This window comes from Labeo rohita, chromosome 2, assembly GCF_022985175.1.
Source record: "Labeo rohita strain BAU-BD-2019 chromosome 2, IGBB_LRoh.1.0, whole genome shotgun sequence".
In the NCBI taxonomy this organism is placed as follows: Eukaryota; Metazoa; Chordata; class Actinopteri; order Cypriniformes; family Cyprinidae; genus Labeo; species Labeo rohita.
This window is the reverse complement of record NC_066870.1, coordinates 10,424,327-10,431,824: the sequence shown is the minus strand read 5'-3', so window position 1 is coordinate 10,431,824 and position 7,498 is coordinate 10,424,327.

The following is a 7,498-nucleotide window of genomic DNA, read 5'->3' as shown; positions in this document are numbered from 1 at the left end:
AGAATATCTACTCTTTTATTGAAATTAACTACCTACTCATTGAGTATGCCATTTCGGATGCAGCCATGCTGTATTCTAACGGTGTTTTTCCACTACAGCGTAGAGAGCAGGGCGAAGCGAGCGTTTTCCATTCATTCCTATGGAAGTTGAGCTTAAACGCTCACAGGGTGCATTATGGGATTGAAAGCGGTGGGGAGAAAAAGCTGAAAGCTGAGACCGTCAAAAAGGATGGTCATTTTTCAACTTTTTGCAAATCTCAAGCGCAAAACACCGGGCTAATAGCTACCCACTTCAAGATTCCAATTTCAAAGCAATGGTTAAAAAAACAAATTAAAACTGAAGTTGGCTTTGCAACTTGGGGATTTTAAAACAGCCTGACGTTGATAAAGAGACTGATCCTGCTGGCGTGGGGCATGAGGGGAGTTAGGTAAAGAGGGGGTAGAGACAGCCGCGGCAGAGACGGAGGTCGATGTCGGGGGTGTTTTGCCACCTTTTGAACCTTTTTCACCAGGTACTCCCAGTTCAAGAGGGGAGACGCAAATAAAAGTGCGCATCGAAAGACTCCGTATGGAGGCTCAGGAGCGAGCGCAGGCCCGCCAAGCAGAACTGGATCTCCGTCTAGAAGTCCGCAGGCTCGAAATCCAAGCCGACAAAGAAGTTCAGCTACGTAAGTTGGAGATCGAGGCGGCTAAGGTTACTTCGGTCCCCGCTGTTCAGCAGAACGCCTCGTCGGTGAGTGATAATTCGGTTAATTCTGGTCCTGCTGCATTTGATGTGGGCAAACATATTGCTTTGGTACCGAATTTTAGGGAATCTGAAGTGGATAGTTATTTTAGCGCTTTTGAGAGGATCGCTATTTCTCTGGGTTGGCCTAAAGATGTGTGGTCACTACTACTTCAATGCAAATTAATGGGAAAGGCTTTAGAAGTGTACTCTACCTTATCCTTAGAAGATGGTCTGAAATATGACGTGGTTAAACTTGCCATATTGAGAGCTTATGAGCTAGTTCCAGAAGCATATAGACAACAGTTTCGGAACCGTAAGAAAAACATGCTTCTCAAACTTTTGTGGAATTTGCACAAGATAAGGCAGTTCTTTTTGATAAATGGCGCACCTCTAGTAGAGCTGATGATTTTAACTCACTTAGAGAGCTTATGTTGTTGGAGGATTTTAAGCAGTGTCTCCCAGAGAGGATGGTATTGTACTTGAATGAACAAAAAGTAACAACGTTGTCACAAGCTGCAGTGTTAGCGGACGAGTTTGTACTTACACACAAAAATGTTTTTCAGTCAACAGGTGCTGAAAAAGTTTTGTACCGAGGTCTTCAGTGAATGTTCAACTGCCCAGACAAAATGGTGAGAAGTCTAAAGAGACTCGAGAATGCTTTTATTGTCATAGGAAAGGGCACGTGATAGCTGACTGTCTATCTTTGAAACGTAAACAGCACTCTCCTAAAAAAGAGGTGGGTTTTGTTAGCTCTATTAAACAAGGTTCGAGGGCTGAACAAAGAGAGGATTTGCCCGACCCCACTTATTTGCCTTTCCTGTTTAAAGGGTTGGTCTCGTTGACAGGCAACAAGGAAGACCAGGTTGAGGTGCAGGTGTTGCGCGATACAGGAGCTTCGCAATCGTTTGTTTGTGCAGATGTCTTGCCTTTTTCAGAGAAATCTTCTGTTGGTTTTAGTAGGTTAGTTCAAAGTTTTAGTATGGAGGTTATGAAAGTGCCCATACACCGCGTTCATTTTCAATCTGATTTGGTCACAGATTTTGTGGAGGTAGGAGTACGCCCTGTGTTGCCAGTGAAAGGGGTGTCTTTCATTTTAGGAAATGACTTAGCCGGTGAGAAAATAATACCCTCACTAGAAGTAATTGACTTTCCACTAACCCAGTTTAAAGAAGATGAGCTGTTTCAGGAATATCCTAATGTATTTCCGGCATGCGTTGTTACACGTGCCCAAGCTAAAGAACACAACGATATATTTTTATCTGACACTTTCCTTTGTGCAGATGGTGTATCTGGAGATGTTGCAGTAACCAAGCTCGGCGACACTGAGGCTAAGGAAGTTGTAGGGAGCGACTCTTTATCATTAACGGTAACACGTGAGAAACTTGTTGAAGCTCAAAATAATGATCCTTCGTTGGTAAAATGTTTCAAACTGGCTGAGAACGCCGAATTCGATAACGTTTCGTTGGTTAAAGATGGGTTACTTATGCGAAAGTGGCGTAAAAGTAATTCTACTGAGAGCGAGTGGAACTTTGTTTATCAGGTGGTAGTCCCTACTATCTTTCGTCCACAGGTCTTGTCCCTGGCCCATGATCACACGTTAGCAGGACATTTAGGGATAACCAAGACCTACAACCGCATCCTTCAGCATTTCTTTTGGCACGGTCTCAAGCGTGATGTAATACGGTACTGTAAAACTTGTCATGTATGTCAGTATGTGGGTAAACCTAACCAGGTGATTCCACCTGCTCCTTTGATCCCGATTCCGGTGTTGAGCGAACCTTTTGAGCATGTCATGGTAGACTGTGTGGGGCCTCTACCAAAGTCCAAATCCGGTAACCAGTTTTTACTCACAATTATGTGTACCGCTACTAGATATCCAGAGGCTATTCCACTGCGTAAAATTACAGCTAAGGCAGTCGTGAAAGCCCTAATAAAATTTTTCACTACGTTTGGTTTGCCAAAGGTCATTCAGTCCGATCAAGGAACTAATTTTCTTTCTAAATTGTGCTCACAAGTTTTTAAAACGCTCAATATTACGCACCGTACATCTAGCGCTTTTCATCCTGAAAGTCAGGGAATGTTGGAGAGATTCCATCAGACACTTAAAGCAATGTTGAGGAAGTATTGCATTGAGACAGGGAACGAGTGGGATGAGGGTGTACCATTGCTTTTATTTTCAATCCGAGAAACCTTTCAGGAATCTCTTGGGTTTAGTCCGGCAGAATTGGTCTTCGGCCATACGGTGAGAGGACCTTTGAAAGCACTAAAAGAGAGAATGTTAGGTATGGAGAATGACAAGAAAACAAATGTGCTTGAGTATGACAAGAAAACAAATGTGCTTGAGTATGTAAGTAAGTTTTTTTCTCCATTTGAAAGAGTTTTGGTTCATGAGTCCTGTACTTTAGCTCAAGAAGCATTTGTTGTAAACTTCAAATGGAAAATGAAGCCTTTGGCATTGTTAATGTCTTTTTATTTAATCCTTTGCAGTAGGCGATCAAGTCCTGGTCTTACTTCCTGTTCCTGGTTCCACCTTATCCGCACGATTCTCAGGGCCATATGAGATCTTGCAGAAAATCAGTGACACAGATTATGTGGTTAGTACCCCTGATAGAAAGCGTCAGAAGCGAGTATGTCACATTAATATGTTAAAAGCTTATTTTTTTAGAGAAGCTGTAGAATCCCTTACCACAGTGGAAAAGAGTGATGCAGCCTTGCCTGTAGGTGTTGCTTGTGAGGTGAGCCCAGTGGCAGAACCAGAGAATGTAGACCTAGATGGATTGATTAAGGCAGATACATTGCGGTTGTCCGCCAGGTTGTCGAATTCTGAGACTCTCGCGGACTTGTCTAAAATTCTGGGTCATTTGGATGATGACCAAAAGCAAGACATTGTCCAGCTTTTTAATAAATTCCTTTGTATTTTAGGTGATGCTCCTACACTAACGAGTGTTTTGAAACACGATATCATAGTTCATAATGCCCAGCCCATTAAACAACATCCTTATAGGGTGAACACGGTTAAAAGAGACATGATGAAACGAGAAACTCAGTACCTGTTGGAGAAAGGGTTAGCGAAGCCTAGTATTAGCCCTTGGAGTTCTCCGTGTTTATTAGTGCAGAAGTCTGATGGCACTAATCGCTTTTTGTACTGATTATCGACGTGTAAATGCAGTAACGATACCTGATTGTTACCCAATGCCGAGAACTTCGGTATCTTTTGTATGGTCACCTGAATGTCAGATAGCTTTTGACAACATTAAAGCTCTGTTGTGTAGTGAACCCGTGTTGTCTGCCCCAAATTTTGATGTGGAATTTAAGATGGAGGTTGATGCCAGTGAAGTAGGTGCTGGTGCGGTGCTTTTATGGAATCGATCATCCCTTTTGCTACTATTCTAAAAAGTTTAACAAAAGTCAACGTAACTATTCAACAATAGAAAAGGAGGCTTTGGGCATGGGCAGAGAGTTTGTAGGTGGACGCCGCCCCCTTAGGGGGTTCTGCATCCGGAGCCGCCACCTCCGGGGGCATTGGCGCAGACTCATGGTCAGACATGGCAGTGAGCTCATGGGTGGACGCCGCCTCCTTGGGAGGTTCTACGTTGACACCTCTGGAGGCATTGGCGCAAATTCTTCGACAGGAGAGGCCTCTGGCACAGACTCGTGGACAGACGAGGCCTCGGGAGCAGACTCGTGGTCAGGCGAGGCCTCTGGAGCAGACTCGTGGTCAGGCGAGGACTCTGGAGCAGACTCGTGGTCAGGCGAGGCCTCTGGAGCAGACTCGTGGTCAGGCGAGGCCTCTGGAGTACAGTGTGTAGCCCACATGCTTAAAATGGCGATGGCCATGACAGACAGCACAGAAGATGCACAGAAGTGGGATGCCTGCCGGGCTTGAGGGTGTGGAGGCTGTGAGATTAGAGAGCGTGGGCTCTGCGTGGCTTGGGAACGTGGGCTCTGCGTGGCTTGGGAGATGAGACAAGACCTGGCGAGGCTTTGGAAGGACGGCTAAGACCTGACGAGGCTCTGGGATATCAGCTGATACGTGACGAGGCTCTGGGGGGTCAGCTGATACGTGACAAGGCTCTGGGGGGTCAGCTGAGACGTGACAAGGCTATAGGAGGTCAGCTGAGACGGGACCTGGCGAGGTTCCGGCATGATGGCCGTGGCTTGGCAAGGCTCTATACTAGCAGCCATGTTGTGAAGAGGCTCCGTTAGGAGCGCAGCTGAGTCTTGACTTGATTCAGGGGGAATGTATGTGAATGACGTCTAAAATGTAAACCAGTGCTAACTCGGTCAGGGCTAGATCTCCTTCCTCACACTTGACTTGGCTCATGAAGGTCAGCTGTGACTTGACTTGGCTCATGGAGGTCAGCTGTGACTTGGCTTGGCTCATGAAGATCAGCTGTGGCTTGACTTGGCTCGGGAACAACAGCAGTAACTTGACTTGGCTCATGAAGATCTGCTGTAACTTGGCTTGGCTCATGAAGATCAGCTGTGGCTTGACTTGACTTGGGAACAACAGCAGTAACTTGACTTGGCTCATGAAGATCTGCTGTAACTTGGCTTGGCTCATGAAGGTCAGCTGTGGCTTGGCTTAACATAGACAACCCAGCTGTAACTTGGCTTGTTTCAGGAACAACAGCTGTAACTTGGCTTGACTCAGGGACAACAGCTGTAACGTGGCTTGACTCAGGAACAACAGCTGTAAAGTGGCTTGACTCAGGAACAACAACTGTGACTTGACTTGACTCAGGAACAACAACTGTGACTTGACTTGACTCAGGAACAACAGCTGTAACTTGGCTTGATTCAGGAACAACAGCTGTAACTTGGCTTGACTCATGGAGAACAGCTGTGACTTGGCTTGACTCATGCAGAACAGCTGCGACTTGGCTTGACTCATGGAGAACAGCTGTAACTTGGCTTGACTCAGAAGTAACAGCTGTGACTTGGCTTGGCACTGAAAGTGCAGCTCTGACTTGACACTGGAGGATCAGCCATCACTTGATTTGCTTTGGGTGTGGCAGACATGGTGAGATGAGATTTGGATGAGATGATTTTGGACTGATGAGGCTCAGGCGTGGCAGCCATCCTGGCTGGGGACTCAGATGGGGCAGCCATCTTATGAACAGACTTGGAGATGGCGGCCATCTTGTGAACAGGCTTGGGGATGGCGGCCATCTTGTGTACAGGCTTGGGGATGGCGGCCATCTTGTGAACAGGCTTGGGATGAGATGATTTTGGACTGATGAGGCTCAGGCGTGGCAGCCATCCTGGCTGGGGACTCAGATGGAGCAGCCATCTTATGAACAGACTTGGAGATGGCGGCCATCTTGTGAACAGGCTTGGGGATGGCGGCCATCTTGTGGACTGGCTCGGGGATGGCGGCCATGATCTTTTTCTTTGTTTAGGTTAGTGTTGAATTGATTGTAGTTACCCACGCAACACCAGACTTCATTTGGATGTCGTTTTTTTTTCGGGCTAAATCAAGTCGGCCCGTCATGGACTTCTTTTAGCCCAAAAATCGACATTGAAAATTGGTCGTTGTTTGGTCCGTTGGATGTAGTCCTAATTTAGCCCAAAAATCGACGTTGAAAATTGGTCGTTGTTTGGTCCGTCGGATTTAGTAGTAATTCACATCTGGGACATTTGCTGGTGTGCGAGCCTCACCCATTTGAAATATTTTTTACAGACGCCATTTTCTTTCCTCGCGATGCGGAGCATATGAGGACGGGAAACAACGAAATAAAGTGTTTAATCTTACGCACAAAATGTGTTTTGTAATATCATATCGTTTTATAACGATATTAATGTGCTGTATGCCGCTAAACGTTTCTCAAAGACATTTTTTTCCACTCGCCATGCGGAACAGACGAGAGTGCTGTGCAATTAACGTTAGCTCTAAACTTTTTCTTTGAGAGATAACGTTATTTCCTTTCACTCGCGATGCGGAGGAGACAGGGCAGTTGGTTTTTATCAAGGAATACACAGAAATCAAGTGTTTTACCTAATTTACATTATGTATAATAATTATGACCACATTAATATGTTGTGTGCACCTAAACGTTTCTCACAGTGGTATTTCTGTGTTGTGCTCTCCTGAACTTTTTCTCAGAGAGATATTTTCTTTCAATCATGATGCGGAGCGGACGGGAAAGTTGGTTTTATCAAGGAAAAGTGTTTTACTTCATTTACATTATGTGTAATATTACTTTATGATGATATTAATATTCTGTGTGCACCTAAACATTTCTCATAGATCTGAATTGCTATGCAGTGCTGAGGTGGAGGTCGCTTTTAACAGGGAAACGCTAGAAGTAAATGTTTTATGTCATTTGAAATATGTATTTTATAACGTCATATTGATTTATAGTGATATTTATGTGCTGTTCTCTCCTAAACTTTTACTCAGAGAGATATTTTCTTTCAATCACAACGCGGAGCAGATGGGAAAGTTGGTTTTATTAAGGAAAATGCCAAAAGTAAGTGTTTTACTTTGTTTACATTATGTGTAATATTATTTTATGATGTGCACACTGTAAAAAAAAATCCCGTAAAAAAACGGTAAAATTCCGGCAGCTGGGGTGCCGGAAAAAAACGTAAAATAACAGGCACATTAAATAACAGTATTTTTCCGTAATTCAAAAAACTGTTTTTTACACAAGATTTTCTGTATTTTCTTGAGCTTTTAATATTCAATATGGAACTGTACTTAAATATTGAGGAAAGTTACGTAAAAAAACATGAAATTATCCATTTTGGACACTGCTTTAATTCAAAT